Source organism: Phocoena sinus, chromosome 13 (genome assembly GCF_008692025.1).
Source record: "Phocoena sinus isolate mPhoSin1 chromosome 13, mPhoSin1.pri, whole genome shotgun sequence".
Lineage (NCBI taxonomy): Eukaryota > Metazoa > Chordata > Mammalia > Artiodactyla > Phocoenidae > Phocoena > Phocoena sinus.
This window is the reverse complement of record NC_045775.1, coordinates 84353964-84373046: the sequence shown is the minus strand read 5'-3', so window position 1 is coordinate 84373046 and position 19083 is coordinate 84353964. Positions and strand designations below refer to the sequence as shown.

The 19083-nt window shown below is 53.9% G+C and overlaps 1 protein-coding gene across 2 annotated transcripts in view; it reads right to left on the bottom strand.

The window, feature by feature from the left end:
• The window catches only part of PDCL3 (phosducin like 3), a 122411-nt gene that overhangs the window by 77675 nt on the left and 25653 nt on the right, over nucleotides 1-19083 (bottom strand). The window contains exon 7 of one of the 2 annotated variants that reach the window (XR_004352754.1): nucleotides 18874-19063. The gene's annotated coding sequence lies outside the window, so the exon portion shown is untranslated. Of the gene's footprint in view, nucleotides 1-15877; nucleotides 19064-19083 lie in introns of those variants that run through there. The other variant, XM_032652568.1, reaches the window with a different exon arrangement.

Here is a 19083-nt window from a genome sequence, read left to right as displayed (position 1 = left end):
GGCAACGCTTCCCCGCCCTCTCCAGCGACCACAGGCCACTGTTGGGGAATTCAAAGGAGGCACAGGCAGATCTGAAGGTGACCACGATGTCGAAGGTGCCAGAAGCCACGATGTGGGAGAACACACCACCCCGCCGCCACGCAGGTCAGTGATGGGAAGACCTGGGGGATGCTGTTGGCTCCCCCTGCGGTTCTGAGGGCAGAAGCAGGACCAACAGGTGGCCACCCGGGGGCTGGGGAACCGATGCCGGTGTCGCGTAAGTGGGCCTTGAGCCCACGTCACTGGCTTCCAGAGGGGAGCGCAGTCACTTGCACATCCTTGTCCCAAGAAGGACGACGTCACTACTGGTAGGCTGCGTGGGAAGCCATAGGGACGGAAAGCTCGTGCACGGCACGAGTGAGGAAGGGGCACCACTCAGTCCAGCGGATCAGCCCATCCACCCGGGCCTCGAACCTTCACCATGAAGCCATATACTCCTGAGCGCCCACCACTCCTTGAGTGTGGGTGGGGCTGGACGTTTAGGCCCTCTGTCCAGGGTCCTGGGGAAGGAATTCCCGCTCAAGATGGGAGGTCGAGCTCAGTAACGCTCCCCCCACCCCAAGCGCCCCCAGAGCCCTGAAAGGTCATCATCTGTCTACTTGCTCTCAGTCAGCTCCAAGAAGGGTGCATGGGGTCAACAGCCATAAGGGGCAAGCCCTGCAAATGGAGCCCCGCTGTTCTGGGCTCCAAACACACGTGCACTCTTCTCATCTGTGCCACAGATGTCCCCGGCTGTGAGCTCCAGAAGGACGCTTCCAGGCCCATCTCTCGCTCTTCCTGCGTCTCCACCTAAACACTGGTCTTTCCTCGGAGGTTTCTTGCTCCCTGGAATGCAGCTGCCCCTCATCCAGGCTCCCCCATCCAGGGGCTCCATTAGCCGCCGCCTGGGCTCAGGGAGCGCTGGGCTCGCAGGGGTCAGACAAACTCACTTTCTGTTCCAGTTTTCACAGGTGACCCAATGACCTACTTTTCTGTGCAGGTTTTGGCATAACTCAGCGTCCTTGCAGTCAGAGCGCTCCTCCATGGATCGGTGATGTTTAGAGCCTGTGACAGGAAACACGAGGGTAATGGCCCTACAGAGAAAAATATAATGCACCAAGGTGCTCACGACCGCCGGGCTGGGCCTGTTTAACTGCACAGACATCATTTATCATGAGAGAAGTGACAAATTCATCTTTGTGTTTTTCCAGCGTATAGCTCTGTGCTTGTTCATGCATGTCCGTTAGGCTTACTTCTCCCACTTTCATATTTAAATGAAAACAAATCGGCTCATTTACCCTGAGACTCTCAGCCTGACAGAGATCGAAAGTGTGTGTGTGTGTGTGTGTGTGTGTGTGTGTGTGTGTGCCTGTGCGACCGTGTGCGCTGTATTTGTTATGCCTCAAAGGCCTGGGATGTCTGGATGGAGTGGATCATTCAAAAAGAAAGAAATTTCCAGAATGTTCAATCATCTGCACAAAACAGAGTCTGAAATTGCTCAGGAAGAAAAGCGCATTGGTAAAACAAGCGCCACAGACAGAACCAAATCAACGTGGCAGTCTGTCGCAAATGTCACAGTGTCACATATAATTTATACCTTCACGGAGAACTGCAACCAATCGTGTAATTACTTTTTGCTGCCTGCGTTAACTGGTCTGGAAGGAGACAGCTGCCAGGGAAGGAAGGCAGACAGGATTCCGGATGGGGAAGCGCTGAGAGGACTGGAACGTGGAGTCAGCCCTGGGTCAGGGACAAGAAGTGGTGGGCACCAGGGATGGAGGGGAGAAGGCCAGGCCAGGGCACCTCGAGCCCCTTTCAGAAAGGCATGTGCAGGCAGGAGGCCCTGCAAGGAGTGACCCTCTCCAGTGGAGATGCTCCCTTGCTTTTAAATTTGTTCTTCTTTTAAAATTACACGAGTAATGCAGAGACACCGGACACAAGAGGGTGAAAGGAAGTTCCCTTTACCCACTCCTGCAAACACAGTTGCTAACCCTTTGGTTTGTATACTTCCAGAACTCCCCGTGCATTTACGTGTCTGGTGTCGCATACCTCGGTTTATTGCTCTCTGCAGATGTTGCGCTTTTTACAAATTGAAGGTTTGTGGCGAGCGAATCTTTTGGCACCATTTTTCTAATAGCACTTGCTTACTTCATGTCTCTGGGACACATTCTGATAATTTTCACATTTCAAACTTTTTCATTGTTATTATATTTGTACAGTCATCAGTGATATTTGATGTTACTATTGCAAAAGATTATGACTGGCTGAAGGCTCAGGGCAATGGTTAGCATTTTGTAGCTAATGTACTTTTCATTGTTCTTTTTTTAGACATGATGCTATTGTTCCCAGACTACAGTATAGTACAAGCATAACGTTTTTGGTTTTTTTTTTTCGGTACGCGGGCCTCTCACTGCTGGGGCCTCTCCCGTCGCGGAGCACAGGCTCCGGATGCGCAGGCTCAGCGGCCATGGCTCACGGGCCCAGCCACTCCGTGGCATGTGGGATCCTCCCGGACCGGGGCACGAACCCGCGTCCCCTGCATCGGCAGGCGGACTCTCAACCACTGCGCCACCAGGGAAGCCCTAAGCACAACTTTTATATGCACTGGGAAACCAAAAATGTGTGTGACTTGCTTTGTTGCAATATTCACTTTATTGTGGTGGTCTGGAACCAAACCCACAATATCTCCGAGGTCTGTGTGTATACATATATATATACACACATATATTATACGTATATATGTATACGTACAATCTTACACAAGTGGAATCGGCAGCACTTGTGAGATTTGGTCTCTCCCTCCCTCGTGAGGCTCTTTCTGCCCTTCTTTCTGGGGATCTTCCTTTCCAGGCTCTCCTCCTACTTCACTGCTCACTGTCTGGTCCTTCTCCGCCTCCCAGGCTGGGCCCTCCTCTAGATGAGGGATGGTCCCCGGCTCGGTCCTGGACCACGTCTCTTCCCCTTTGACCTCTTCCAGTCCTACAGCCATGCATCGTGTTTAGAAGATGATGCCTCTCGACATCTTCCTCCAGCCTGAAGCTGGACCACCACCTGCCCGCCTGACAGCTCAGCCTGGACCCCTGATGGGCCGTGCAGACGGGGCCGAAGCAGAGCCCTTGGTTTTGTGCCCCCTGAACCTGCTCCTCTCCCCAGCTGACCAGCATTTCCTGCCACATGGAGATCCTCCTTGGTTTCTCTCTTTTCTTTCACACTCCAAACCATCCACAAGTCCCGGGCCTCTACCGCCCAGAATCTGCTCACTTCTCACCCGCGCCTCCATCGTGGTCAGGCCACACTTCTGCCTACCCTGACCTACTGCCGTGCCTCCCGGCGGCTCTCCGCACCTCAAACCACCCCCACACAGAAGCAGCGGCCCTGTGTGGCCCACCCAGCACGTCTCTCCGCCCCACTCCCCATCCCCACCCTGGCTTCAGGGGCGTGGGCCCCCAGGGAGGGACTTCTGGCTTGTTCGCTGCTTACAGCCATAGCGCATGGCACATTCTCAATGAATGTACTCAAACTAAACACATTAATTTCTATTTTACTTTTCAAACTTTACTGTCTTGGAGATTTTTCCATATCGCTGTTTGTAGCATCTATCTCGCACTTTGGAATTGCTACAAAATATTTCATGCCGTGGGTTGGCCCTGATTATTTAACTACTCCCTCTTAACTACTCTCTTACCGATACACAATTGAGTTGATCCGTTTTCATAGGTGTGATTAACAAATGAATTAAGTTGGAGAAGTTTAGGAGAGGAGTTCTCTTCCTTGCCTAGGGAACCCGTGGATGGGTTTCAAGGTGTCTGGAAACCCTAAAAGGGTGTGTGTGAAAGGCTGCCAAGGTATGTGACAACGCAGGACTTGTCCTGGGGAATGCTGGTTTCGTAACCTCCTGGAAGCTATAAATTGCTGGATCGGGGTGTTTGCTTAAACTAACGCAGGCCATCCGCCGTGCTGTCCCTGCCAAGCCCTAGCAGGGAAAATGAGCCGATTTAGACTAGAACACTGTGGTCAGTCCAGAGGCCTGGAGGCGGTGCATTCCAGGCGGGGGGAGGGGCCCGGAGCGGGGATGGGGGACCTGCCACAACTGCCTGGTGCTCTATGCAGCCTCCAGACCTCTGCCAGGCTCTCCCCCATCCTGACCATGACCCTGGAGGCCCCCGCGCCTCCAAGCTGCACGCAGGAAACGCCTCCGTAACTGGAAATTGCCACCGAATGGCACCTGCGGCTTCGTTTTTTTGACTTCCCGATTGCTCCATCTCCCAATCCTGTCCTAATGTTGGTGTCCAAAGGGAGAAAAGGGGAATATAAAAGGGACCATGATGAATGAAGTTGCTGAGAGCAGCAGTGAGCTGTCTAAGATGCAAAGAGGCTCTGGAAATCCCGCCTAGGAGAGGTGCCTGGCTGAAGGAAGCGTTACCTGCAGCTGCTGGCTGCCCTCGGCCCTTGGGGCCGCGCCCTCGGCAGCTCCCGCTGAAGCAGCCCCGCCGCCCAGACTTGATGGAGGACGAGGCAGCGGTCCCTGCAAAGCCTTGAGCAGCAGGTCCCTTCGCCTACCCACCAGCCAAGGTCTCGTCCGTCCACCCCCTGTCAGCTCCTCAAGGCTCTAGACTCAAGAGTCTGGGTAACACCCAGCGCTCCAGCAAGACATCAGATGCATCGGGGTACTTTCCTGACAAACGCGTGGCTTTGATACTTTGGGGCAGAAGGATACAGTAGGTGGTCAAATGTGAAGACCTGTCATCTGTTAAAATTAATATTGAATTATAAACGCAATACAGCATGACGACTAAGAGCATGGACTTGAGGCTGACAACCTGAGCACCACTCCCAGCTCCACACGGACTGTCTGTGCTGTCGGGGGAGCTCCTGACTCCTCTGGCCTCAGTTTCCCCATCAGTAAGGCAACCCCTGGCTGTTCGCCCTTCTCTACACCCTCCACCTGTGGCCGGGCTGGCGCTGGACCACGTCCCCAGCCTTCCTAGCAGCGTGGTCACGTGACTCCCTCCTCTCCCACAGGAGGAGGAACTGCCTTGTGCGGTTTCCAGGGGTCTCCCTCCACCCTCTTCTCTGCTTCTGAGGGCTGAGCAGCAGCGACCAGAGCCACTCTGGAAGGCACACGCAGACAAGGGCAGAGTAGCCAACCGCCTGACCATGCTGCCTTCCAACTTGGAACTCAGGCTGTCATGTGAGGGAGAAGGAATCTTCAATCTGGTTAGAGCTGCCGCGTTTCTGCATCTCCCTCTCAAGGCGGCTGTAGCTATCCTCACTAAAACCCTACTTCTTAGAGGTGTGGGGAGAATTCAGCACGATCGGAAACAGAGAGGGATTAGGACAGTGCCTGGCAGTCAGTGCTGTACATGGGTTAGCAAAGAGCGCTGGCGTTATCAGGAGGGGGGAGCGTATGTAAAAACCACGTGGTGTACCTCGACGCCATGTATCCACCAGGCACACGGGCGGTGGAGCTCCTCTTGTCCAGTCTGTAGCACTATTGCCCAGACGACCCACAATTTGTCAGTAACACAGAGTAGACGAGCACATGATGTTCTGGATTGTCTTTGGTTACAAAAGTTCTTTACGATGAGTAAGACAGTGTACCCTACCCAGGAAGTTCCCAAAAAGAGTGATTAGAAACTTGTGCCAGGGGACAGGAACGGAGTGATAATTACCATGCTGGATGACATTTCAATGACCTAGAAATATAAATGTGAAGAAAGAAAATCGATGCACCACCCCTTTTTCTAAATTTAAGTGTGGTATTTCTTTGTGTCTTTCTTTCCTGGTCGTCTACTCTTACACTGGCTCTTTGGGTAAGCGCATTTCCGGAAAATCCTGGGCGTTCGTGACCCCTGTAGCGCACGCATCCCCTATGGCCCTGGGGTGCGGGCCCCCCTGGTTGTCTGCGCCCTGAAGGGAGCAGGGAGAAGGCTGCCGGAGGAACAAGGGAACGGCAGGTGGGCTACAGACCACGGACTCACTGGGAGCCTTTGTTCTGGTGAGTGTGCAGAGATGCTGCAGCCTCTGCCTGTGACGGCCCCAGGTACACAGCTGTCCCTGCTGTCACTCACTGTTCATGGACACACACAGCGCCCACAGGGTGGCACCGGGATCCACTGTGTCGATCCCTGCTTTGAACAAGAGCGAGAAACACCTGAACTATTTCCAGCTCCCCTGGCTGGGGACATGGCCTCCCACTCCCCAGCCGTGGAGCTGAGCGGGAGACAACTGCTCCTGGACTAACCCGAGGGGCAGGAAGGCTACCAGGCCACCATCCCCTGCAAAAGCCCAAGTCCAGGGCGCTCCGCGCATCACACCGGGATTGGTGAATTAGCCCAAGATGTCCATGCAGAGCCAGATAGACAAAGGGCCCTGACAGCTGTCCGACTCCCAGCCTGGCCGGGGCCCCAGGATTCTGCGTTACCCTTGCAGCACCCCCGGCCTCACCACGTGCCCATGTAACGTGGCTCCTCCACGTGCGTTTGAGGCACCCAATTAGGTGAGCAGCAGGCAGGCCAGCAGGTGGTCACAGGCCCAGGCTCTGGGTGCAGACAGCCCGGTTCTGCCCCTCACAGGAGATACGGCCTCGGTCTGGGCCCTTTCCTCTCTGGGGCCTCAGTATTCTGATCAATACGGTAGGTGGAGACAGACTGACCTAACGGAGCCTTTGACAGATTAGAGAGAAAGTAGGCAGAACGCTTAGCAGGGAGTCTTACACAGTGTTTGTTCCATAAATGGGGGGACTGTCCCCAGTGGTCCCACCTGTGATCCTGGAGGGATTACCAAGAGCTCCTGCTTTCACATTCACAGGTGTGCCAGTCTGAGGGACAAATGACATGGTTGCCCTATCAACAGACGATGATGGTGGTGGTGACGATGACATGACATCGTCATGACAGCTGACAGGGGCAGGGGGCTAGCAGGGACCTGGAGGGGGTCCTGCGTGCGAGCTTGAGCCAGTCATCAAGGCCCCTTCGGCCTCAGCACCACTCAGCTACAGCAGGCACAGCGGAGCAGTGGTGCAGGTCACTGCACATAGAGCAGATCGAATCACTGAGACTACATACAGGATGCTTTGTTCGAAAGGGGTTCTGTCCTCAAGGAGCCTAGAGTCCTACAGGAGAAGGACTGGAGGGAGTAAATAAGGCGGCTGAGGGTGATGTGGTCAGGATGGACAGCAGCACGGCGCAGGGCCCCGGGGTGCGGAAGCCAGCGAGCTTGTTCATACAAACCCAGAAGGCTCGGGCAAGGGCTGGGGCTGGGCTTCTGCAGACCCTCCAAGGACGGACCTGTGACTTTCTTCCTAATATCGGTTTCTCTCGAGGACCTTCCTTAGTTTGCCCCTCAGCAAGGGGTTTCACAGAGATGTCACAGACGATGACAACGACAGGCGCACGTAGGGCAAAGCCACGTAGTAACCCGGACACAGCGGCTGTCATGGGTTGAGCCGGAACTCAGTGCTGCATGACGCCGGACAGGCCTTCACCTCGGCGAACCAGTCAGGCCAGTGCTGTTATCCCCATTTCAGAGACGGGGAGATGAGGTGGGGAAATGAAGGCATTCTCATGGCCTCCCAGCTGGACGGGGCGGGGCTGGGGTTTGAACTGGGTCTTTCCAGCTCTGGGGCAGCTCTCCAGACCCGGAGAGGGTCGTGTCGAAATGGAAGGCTGCTTGCAGCCCAGACTGGGACTGCTGCCCCTTGACAGCCCCCCACCCCTGGAATAAGGCAGAGAGTCAGGTATGAAAGACCAAGAAAGCTCCCCTGAGGGAAGCCTGGCCCGCAGGGCGTAATCCACAAAGAGACGCAGGACACGTGGAGAGCCAGCTCTGCGGGAGCCTAGGCGTGAGCCTCCCCGAGTCCCCTCCGGCTGGTGGACGCCCACCTCAGGGAGGATAACAGCAAATCTCAGCATCGCTGAGCACACACTAGGCATCAAGCTCCAGGTCCAGCCCCATCACTCCAGTTTCCTTCTAATCCTCACGGGAACCCCACGGAGTAGGTATATCTGAGAGCACGCACGATCCCCACATCAGAGTCCGGGCCAGCTCCATCTCATATGCAGAGACCCAGTGCCCAGAAGTTTCGGGAAGGCAGAATGTGCTCTAACTCAAAGCAACAATTTAACCCCCTCTGAGCATGAAGTGGGGCACATTTCCATCTACGGATGGCGGTGGCAGGGTGGCTTTTGGAGCTGTGGGTCCTGAGCAAGCACGAACCTTTCTGGCCAGTTTGTTTCCTGCCTCCATCTCGAACTGTGAGGGGCAGGGGGGCGGGGAGTGTGTGTGTGTGTGTGTGTGTGTGTGTGTGTGTGTGTGTATGTGACATGAACAGTCAAGTCTATCAAAGGAAATCACAAAATGTGAAAATTAATTTTTCTCTCCAGGAGAGAAGCATCAAAGATTACAAAGTGCATTAACAGTATAATATGCAGGAAGCTGGTCAGTTTGCTGGCCTTGGCCGTGGAACGCAGGAAGGCGCTGGGAGAAGAAGGATGTGCCCCGACAGGCATCCAAGAACAAGCCAAGTCAGAGCTGTGTGTGGAGGGCAAGGCCCCGACTGCAGAGGTGCCGCAGCCGGCTCCAGCACGCGGGCTGTGGCAGGAGGTGAGGGCAGGGCAGGGCTGGGAATCTGGGGCAACGGGAGACTACCAGGCAGGGTTCGCGCACAAAGACCCAGCTACCTGGTTGGCAGCAAGGTAACCAGTTGCTAGGCCTGAGGTCCAAGATGCATGGACATCAAGTGTTTCCATATGAGGAGCTCTCTCAGGGTCCCCTGACTCAGGCCGGTGAGAGCCAAGGGCTGTGCTGGAGGCACGGAGAGACATGGGAACAGGGCAGGAGGAGAGTGACCTGGCAGGTCCCGCCTGAGACCTCAGTGTTGCTCTGGACACCGTGCAGGTAAGACCCAGCTGAGAGTGAGGCTGGACAGGACTGCCTGAGCACTGGCTTTCAGAGGGGCCCCAGGTACCACCCTCCAGGATGCTTCGGACAACTCATGTGCAGAACCTTTGGAAACAGTTCCCTTGTTTGTACTTCTGACAAGAATTGGCTTCCCCCAAAGCAGGTCAGGAGCTCCTGGGAAACTTATGGATTCTGACTTTGATCTTTCCATCTTGAGGTTCAAAGCGCATGAATAAGTTCATTGGAAGAAAAAAGTTGATTTTTTAAAAATCAAACGTGCTTGGCATGAAGGGAAGTAAAAACTGAAGGAGTCAGGGAAAACCCCGGCTGTGGCCCAGCAGACACTCACCCACTGCGGGCCCCGCCCACGGCCGTGGCAGGTCCCCGGGTACGGCGGGGCAGGTGTGGCCCTGGATACACAGACCAGGACACCGCATGAGCCAGCTTGTTCTCTGTGCCGCCACCCTCGGCCCCGGCCCCCCGACGGCGATCACCGAGTGCACTATCACTGAAACTGCCTTTCCCCACGAGTCGTAAGGACAATTTGTTACCTCAGTGAACATCAAATGCCTTCTCCATGATGGACAGGTTTCTTCATCCCTCTTTGCCAGAAAGAGGAAATCAGGTGATTCCATCAAGAAGGCAGGCATCATGTCACCCCCGGCTCATGGCTCACGACAGGAATAGGAGTAGGAGCCGTGCAGAAACTTCAGATCCTTAAGAACCAGGACCCCATCTGACTTACTCTACATCCTCAGCAGTATTTAGCCCAGGTCCTGGTCCAGGGTGAGTTCCCAGTGAATGGCTGCCGAATAAATGAACGAGGGAACAAAGCTCATGCCTTCGGATCGGGCGTGGCAGTCATGACAGCATCTTCCCGCGAGGTTTGGAGGATGGGGTCGGGCGGAGGGCACGGGGTGGATCTCACTCTGCCTCAACAGCAACCCCCTCTCCCCACCTTCTTCAGGCAGCAGCGCCCTGATTCCCCAGTGATGCTGCATCTCTTTCCCGCTCTGGATCCAATTCATCTGATTTGGGTGAACCTGACTATCCCAGGCTCCGGTGGGCGTGTGACCCAACCTGGAAAACCACAAAATCAAGTGAATGACTTACCACGATTTCCATTTCTGGAGACAAAGGACTCCTGGGTTAGAAAACGATTTTATCCAAGTAAGTCCAGATGGCGATATTCATATTAAACTGCCTTCAATGGCCCTGGCCTCTCTCCTCGAAAATGTCAGATGATTATGGCGGTGGATTCAGGTTGCCTCATCCTCAGACACCAGAGAACATTTTCACAGATGAATAGGTACAAACAAGTGAGAGTCCATCTCATGTCGATAAAACTTCAGCGGGAAGGAGCATTCCCTGACCTCATGGTTAGACCCAGCTCAGCTACAACGAGGTGTGTTTCAAAGTTTGTGCAGGAATCAGGGTGGAATTGGTAATGCACCTTGAGATCTCATTCTTCACACACATGTATTAATGCCACACAAAGAAAAGCAGCCTCACCTATAGCTCAGTCAACTTGCTGACTTTGGAATGAGGTTCTTGGAAAGTCCACAATTTCCTCGCCTATGAATCTCTTCATTTGGGGGCAGGTCCTAAGCTTCCTGTTGGGGCAATGCCAATAGTTCGGTACAATTCCCTCTCAACTGGACGTAGTCTCTGCTGGTTCCATGGTCTGGAAGGCTCTGATCAACAAGTGGGAGGTGGTGTCATCATCTACATTTGCCTATGAGAACTCGCCAAGGTGGGCCGCTGCTGGCTGCTGATCTGGGCACCAGGCCCAGGAGTATCAGACCCTCAGCTGGGTCCATCAGGAGTTACTTCTGTTCCAGGGCACGTGGGATTTGAGTAGCTGCTTCACTAGGCTGAGTGAAGGGCCAATGGGATCATCTTCTGAAACAGTCTCCGGTTTCAACAAGAGGGTTACCTGAGTCGGGGCTGGCAGTTGGGATCTGCTCCGGGCGCCCTGCACCCTCTGGGCTCAGCAGTGCCGGGCTCTGGGTGGGGCAAGAGGGAGAGGGTCCCAAGGAGTCGGCCTCGAGCAGTCACCCCAGCGTGGGGCCTCCGTGGAGAGGACTCCATCCTAGGGGGCTTCAGACAGTGGAAGACCTGACAAATATCATCCTCGTTCCTCGGAAGTGTCTCAGGGAAGTAGAGTTAGGCTCCATCCTTCTTGCTGGAGAGCCAGTTGTTTGGATTTTTGCCAAACTCGGTTTCTAGGTAAAAAGGTTGCCAGTTGGGCACCTGCAGTTATTCACTGAAACCTAAAGATGATGCAAGTGGAGATTTGCCCAGTGAAACTGTTTTCTTCATCACTCTGGTAATTTGTGTTTTTGTACTAATGTTAGTCATCTCTGAATCAGAAATGGGGAACGAGGGTGCCAGAGGCATAGAGCTTAACTACTGACACAGCGAGGGACTGGAACTCACTGGAATTCTGACTCTCAGGCCCCCCGACACACCAGGGACACAGCCCCACCCCCTGCTCCCCTACTACACGTGCTCAGTGGATTTTCGAGCGGGTGGATGATGACAGGAGTGTCCCCTCCCTCAACAGAAAAATCTGAACACCACACGGCTTTGGGTACAGCTCCGGAGCACAGGAGTTTACATCCTCTCTCCTTTCATCCAAAACATCCATCTGAAGAGGAAATTACTTATCTATGAAGCCTTTTTACAAGTCCAATGCCCAGCTCAGAAGACACTACCAGAATTTACTGATTTGAAGGTATAATTTCACTCATGGAATCATAAGAATTAATGACTTCCTGTGCCTGCACACCCTTCATTCCTGCCCCTTCTACAGCACCCCCTCCAGCCCAGGCACTCTTTATTCCCAAGGGTCTTCAAAGCAGCTCCCACCATTGGTTCCTTCCCACACGTGCAATCAGATCCACATGGTTTGGGCTCGGCAGGGATCCATGACTTGCCACGACTGCTTCTGGGAGCCTCAGCGGGAGAGGTTGCTGCAGTACTGGCAGTCAGGGGTGTGGGTGACCCGCCTGGGGTACAGTTAGAGACGTGGGTGACCGCCCTCCCAGCAAAGGCCAGGAGCCAGGACACGGTGTGGACCAGCTTCCGGCAGGTCTCACGGTGCCAGTCTCTGTGTTTCTAGATTTATAGCATTTACACACACGTGCCGGCACGGCCTGCCTTTTCGTTCTCTGACCCCATTCAGAGCTGGGGGTGGGTGGGGAGCTTCTCCTTCTCCAGAGAAAGCAAACCCCTAGATGAAGAGGCACTCAGACCCTCCCCACCCGGAGACCTCCACGGGTGTGGGAAGCACAGTGCCTGGGCCCACAACACTGAGAGGGGTCACAACATGCTTTAATTTATTTTAAGATCAGAGGGAAAAATGAGTATAACAATAATGACTATAAAATAGTAACTCCAGCCTAGATTATATTCACCTTTATACCAACATAGTCATGAAATATAATTTTTAATACTTTTTTATGGAGGAAGGAGCCCGCAAAGACAAAAGTGCCCGGGGCCTATGAAAGCCGTGTGGGACCTCGTGACCTGGAATCTTCTGACTACGGGAAACCCTGGCAAGCGGGAGAGCCAGAGCTTAGAAGTCTACGCATTTCCTTCCTTCTTTCAATCCTTCCACCTTTGCTTTCCCTTCCTTCTCCCTCCCTCTCTCCTTCTTTCTTTCCTTCCTTAAATGTGCTCAAACTTGAAACAGTGGCCGGACAGCCTGCTCCGTCAGGAGGGTGTTGAGGAGATGCACAGGCCTCACATCAAATACCAGAGAGGCCTGGGGGCGCCACGGGAGCCCCCAGGACCAGGCCGGGCCCTGACAGCTGGACTCACTCCTGAACCCACGCTTGCCCCGTCATGCCTCTGGGTGACACCCTTGAGCAGGGACACTGTACCACGCATGGGGATGAGACAGGCCACCTCTGCCCCCCAGGCCCTCCCTGCTGGGGAGACAGAGAGGCAAACAGGCAATGACAAAGCAGTGACACTTGGTGACAGTGAGCAGCAGGGAGACGGAGGTAGGACCGGTTTCCAGAGAGGAGCCCCTGGGGCCCCTGGTGAAAGGTGGATTTTAGCGTATGTTAGACACTCACTCTGTGGCCTGCGGAGAAGCAACTGCAAGGGGACAAAACGAGTAGCAGAAAAGCAATTAAGGAAGCAGTGGTAAGGCAGGGAAGAAGGATGTGGGTCTGAGTCATCTGGAGGCCTGGGGGGGTGGAGAGCAGTCAAGCAGACATCAGAGAGTCAGAAACGGTGAAGCCGTGAGAGCTCCCCGGGTGGTAGGGAGCTCAGGCCCCAGGCCATTGGGAGGATGTGGCATCGGCAGGGAGGAGGGGGAGGGGTGGTGTGTGGGCGCTGAGAAGCATCTGGTCTTCAGGGCGCTTGGACACCTGGCAGACGGTCCAGGCCAGAGGGGAGCAGTTTCCTCGAGGAAAGGCTCTGGTCTGATGAGCCTACCTGTTCCTGTTCTTGCTGAAGGCAACCAGAGGGATGCTCTGAGCTCTGGGAACTGACGGCCTTCCCCGCATCTTGAGAGGGAGTTTGCACAGAAAGCCTTCCTGGGCCCCCCCACAGGGAGTCTGAGATTCTAAGGATCACTGGGGGACAGCAACAGGCCGCTGGCCTTGGGACAGCGGTGCCACTGCCCACCTGGCTGCTGCCTGGCACCAGCTGCCCAGGCCTCAGCCCCACACTGCTCCCAGTGGCCACCTGCTTCCAGGCCGAAAAGCGCTGAGCCTTGGTACCGTAGAGGGAGTGGAGGACGAGGGCGGGGAGGAAGCAGGGTGGGGTGAGCGGGCAGAGAGCTGTGCAGAAAGGCGAGTGGGTGGGACATCAGGAGACCTGATCTCTGGCTAAGTCTGAGTGGCCTTGGGCAAGTCACTGCACCTTTCTGAGACTCTGTCCTCAAACGCCAGAGGGAAGACTGTCCTGCTGATCTTCTCATTACACTATGAGTCCAGGAACTCATAAGAGGGGTCCGTGGGCAATCCCCGGCTCTCGCACGTGTCTGTGTCCCCTCGCATGGGCTCCCTGGCACGGCGTGACCCTAGCTTCCAGCTGTGGGGTGAACGTTTCCCTAACGCACCTCGCACTCTCCTGAGCGGCTCGCCCCGAGCAGAAAACAGTCTCAAGTGGTCTCGGCTTCAGCCAGATGCTCCCTCTGCAGGCGGGGCAGCCGTGCTCCCACCCAGCGCTCCATCCCTGGAGAGCCCCTGCAGGCTCAGAGGAGCAGGCGGCCCCGGGGAGCCCAGTGTCTCCAGACGCCTGGAGAGGGGGCAGAATCCACCCCTCTGCCACCTTTCCTTGCCCATCAAGTGATTCTGGCTTCCAGGAGCCTCTGTGGAATGGAGACGAGCCTCCCCAGACCCTCTGTCCAGAGCTCATGGGCCAGTATTACTTTCTAGGCAAGACCCCAGGCCTTGGTGCTGTGGGCCTCAGCTGGGTCCTCCTCTGGGCGCACGGGTGCCACAGTCAGGGTGGGCGCCTGCTTCCCTCCACTTGCCAAGGTGGCAAGGCTCAGAGTCCACCCTGACTATCAGGACAAACGAAGCCCTCCCACGCCGGTGATAGCCGCAGAGACGTTGCCATGGTAAAGGGGAATCGGGAGAGCAGGCTGTGCTGGAAGAATCACCAGCATTTAGACGGATGCACTGCTAATGCTGGCGGGGGCTCCGGGCACACCCCACCGCGTTCTGCTCCAGCAGCGCGTGGGAGGAAAGAACGGCCCTTTCACTCCCAAACAGGTTTCACTGTGGCCTCGGTTCCAAGTTCAGTCATAAGGACTTGGAGGGGAAATGGGAAGCTCAGAGCAGTTACGGATCACATACAGTAGAGGGGCAGAGCCCAGATTCACAAAGCGCGTCATCACAGTACTGAACCCAAGAGGGACGGGACATGAGAGACTGGCCTATAGAGGTGGGCTCTGAGCAGACAGAATTGAGAGCAGGAATGAGAGGGGGGTGCGCTGAGCAGAGAGAACCGAGCAAAGAAAAGATTTAAAGAACAAAACTCGTCATGAAACACATTTTGTTGTTTGCTTGAGCCATCAGGTCATTTATGCTCCAGATGCTTCTGCTCTAAGACTCCACAACATGCTTCATCCCTGAAATGTATCAATAATTCCCCCCTTGCAAAATGGGGTTTACTCGCAGGGCCAGAGGGACCTGTGATAAACGTGGTACAGCCACGAGGGCACGTTCAGGGGTCAGGGCACCACCTGAGTGCAGGGTGTCATTGTGAGGTTAAGTTTATGGGTCACTATCAGTTACGAGCAATCTGTGTGAAACACACCCAGGGTACCAAGAACCGCATAGAGAGGATGCCTGAAAATGAGGCTGCCCCCGCTCCGCGTGTGTCACAAGCTTCCCTAAGCTCCCCACAGCCCTTCTTCAGCCGGTGAGCAGAGGAAACGTGGCACTAAGGGCCGGCGCGGTTCCCTGGGGGATCGCGCCCTCGCGTGGCCGCTTCCCGCATGACACCTGCGCCCGCGGGTGGGGGGCTAGTGCCGGGGAGTTAGTGCAGCGGATGCAGCCCCGGGTCCACCGGGTGAGCGATCTGAGGCTCCCGGGAACCAGCGTGCATCTCGCGCCGTCCTGAAGCTCCCCATGCCCCTCCTCCCGCTGGCCCTTGGCCCCCACTACCCCGCAAACTCTGGCGCCCCAGCTAGCTTGGCCTCCAGGAGGAAAAGGCTTTTTTATTTCTCTCTCTGGTTACTGAATTTAACTTTATTTCTGTAAAACTATTCAAAAAATGGAAAAATACAAAATAGAAAAGTTAAAATTACCCTACAGCCCACCACCTAGAAATAACTTAAAAATAATTTTTTGTGAATGTTATTCCAGAGGCTCCCCAAAACTATATGCAGAAGGATAGATTCCTAGAATAATGATAAAAAATGGCATTTTGGTACACATCTATCTCCCTTCCTTCCTTTCTTTCCTTCCTTCTTTCTTCCTTTCTCTTTTTTCAATGAAAATTTTCATGTAAAATGAATTCATTAATGGAGTGGTACCTGCAGGCAGAATTTCCCAACTGGTTGAATTCTGTCCCTTGATGCTGGCCACTGAGCACATTCACCTGCCCCCGTAATCAAGCCAGTGCTGAGTCAGGCACCAGGCTCCCCAAGCCCTTTACACTCTCCACTGTGTCATGTGCTCAGTTACCAAGAAGGCTCATCCCATTATGGTCTCTGCTCTGGGGAAACGGGGGCTCAGACACCAACTCGACGTGTTCAGGTGTAAATGTCTGTCAGACAGCAGAGCCTGGGTACCACAGGTTATTTCTAAAAGGATGCTGGGCTACACATAAGACATCCAGGTGCTTAAGCCGACAAGGAACAAAAGCTCTGGATGAAAGATTTCAAGGGCAGCTGGTGACCGCAGAACTCCACTCTTACAAGCAAAGCAATAGGAGATTTCTGCCCAGAAGAGCATCTCCCTGGCCCTCCTGAGAGAAGAGTTTGTTTGGGAATTCTCTCCTCTCCCCGCCCGGCAGGAAGTGGGAAGGAGTACAAGGTCTTCCAGAAGATGATGGGACCTGAGCATGGCTGCCCCACCCCCCCTTGCTGATGATTCCAGAATTCAACCTTACATGGTAAATCACACCACTGCCAACTGACCAAAACCCAGTGAGCTGTGAGTCTCAGGTATTAGCTATTACAAAGGAAGTTATTTTTTAAAACTGGGAATTTGAAATTCGAAAATGATCACAAGAATGATTTAGTTTTTGCAGTGACGACTGAGGTTAAAGGGCAACAGTAAACATGTACCTCTTGAGAGTCTGGAGCTCAGAGTCAGCCTGAGGGTGCCAGCCGCCGGCTCTAACGGCCCAGAGTCGGGGAGACCTAACACCATGTGCGCTGGGGCCACTGTACCCGCCACCTGCCTCGGCCCTGCCTGACCAACAGGGCACCAAAGGACCTGCGTACGATTACGTCACCTGGGGTGCAGATGGGAAATGAAAACCACACCAGTAATTTGAACAGGGAAAATGTAACGTGAACATAGAGACGTATTCACTAGTACCAGGGGCTTCTCTACGGAGAAGGGATACGAGCTCTGAAGAATGCCCGAGAGCTGAGGGAGCGGTCCGAGGAGGGAGCAGGCTTGGCTGGGACTCGGACCTCATGGAGAGGGTGTTCACAGGGTTTTCTGGGCCCCCTCTGGTCCGCAGCCAATGCGGAGGGTGGCGAGCAGGAAGCCCAGGGTGACGTGAAGCTTGTTAGAGGGTGAGAGTCCCTGGTGTCACACACACTACCCGCAGGCACATCACCCAAGCCAGAAGGGGGGAGAGCACCCAGAACATTGCTTCTGCAACGTCCATCCAGAACCTTCCAGTGACAACTCTAGCAAAAGAAGAATGTTTACAGGTTCCAACTCCAATATTACAAAGCAGGGCAGAGAAGCCTGGGTCTGCAGTAGAAAAACAGTACACGGATACCTAGCCCCAAATGCTCATCTATAAAGAAGGATAAAGAAGATGTGGTACATATATACAATGGAATACTACTCAGCCATAAAAAGGAACAAAAATGTACAATTTGCAGAGAGTGGATGGACCTAGAGACTGTCATACAGAGTGAAGTAAGTCAGAAACAGAAAAACAAATATTACGTAATATTGCTTATACGTGGAATCTAGAAAAATGATACAGATGAACTTATATGCAAAGCAGAAATAGAGACACAGACATAGAAAACAGATGTATGCATACCAGTGGGGGAAGGTTGGGGTGGGATGAATTGTGAGAGTGGGATGGACATATATACACTACTATGTATAAAACAGACAACTAATGAGAACCTGCTGTAGAGCACAGGGAACTGCACTCAGTGCTCTGCGCTGACCTACATGGGAAGGAAACCCAAAAAAGAGGGGATATATGGATACGTACAGCTGATTCGCTTTGCTGTACAGCAGAAACTAACACAACATTGTAAAGCAACTGTACTCCAATAAAAATTAATAATAAACAAAAGGATAAATAAAGTGTGGCAGGGACACCTAAGGAACAGTACGCTGCGGTGAAAATGAGTGTTTCTGGGCGTCAGCCACATGGTTGAGTCTTAGAAACATAAGTTGAGCGGGAAAAGAAGTCGCAGAAGACAAAATACTTATAAAGCTTACAATCAAGCAAAAAGACACGGTGTATTGTTTACCCGTACATACATGGATGGTGAAGCTACTTCCAGATGAGCAAAATAATGAGAAAATAACATCCAGGAGAGTGGTGACCTCTGGGGGTGAGATGGGGATGGGATGGGGTGGTGGGCACAGGGTAGTTTCAGATACACTGAGAATATTCGAGTTCTGGTGTTCACGGCAAGTTCATGAGCATTGGTTTGATTACTATGCCTCATAATTTACACGAATGTAACATCTGTTACATAGGTACCTGCGTCTGTGTCAAATGCTACTTAATAACATAAAGGAATCAAACTGTGTAAGTGACTTAGGGGGTTTCTGCTCTAACAGCAGCTCCTGTTTAAAAAGACTGCACATCTGAACTGATACAGCTCTCTATGAACGTGCCAGACTGCTGGCAAAACTGTAAACTTCGCGGAACCATAAGCCAAGTTGTCCAGGACAAAGGAGCCTGCTCTCCATCACTCTGTGGGGGTCAGATCACCAGGATTCTGGCCCAGCCCAGCGCTGTCCCCCAGGCCCCAGCCTGAGCCAGGTGGACTACGCAGCTGCCTCCAGCCCCACCTCCTGCCCCTGCTCCCTGACAGTGGTCAGAGCCCACGAGGGAACCGTCAAGGTAGTCTGATGGACAGTATGAAAACGTATGAACTGCAACACATGTCCAGGCGGTAAAGGAACTAGAAGCCAACCTCTGCCAAAGCTTCCTGGCAGGTTTAGAAGCTCATCCTCCACAAGAACAAAACCTGGACCAGCTTTACAGGCTGCCCTTCCTCCCTGTGCTTCCTGGGAGAAAGTGTTTATAACGAAGGGAATTTCTTACCTGCCCTTATCCTTCAAGGCTCGTTCTAGAAGCCACCTCCCTCGGAAGCCGCTCCTGACTTCTCTGGGGTCTGCCTCTGGTCTCCACACCCACTGTGGTTCTCTCCTCATTGCGTCAGGGAGCTCGGCGAGGGCAGGTTCCCAGTACCCAGCACAGGCCCGGCATGTAGCAGACACTCAGCCCATGCCTGCTGGAAAAGTGAACGCAGGC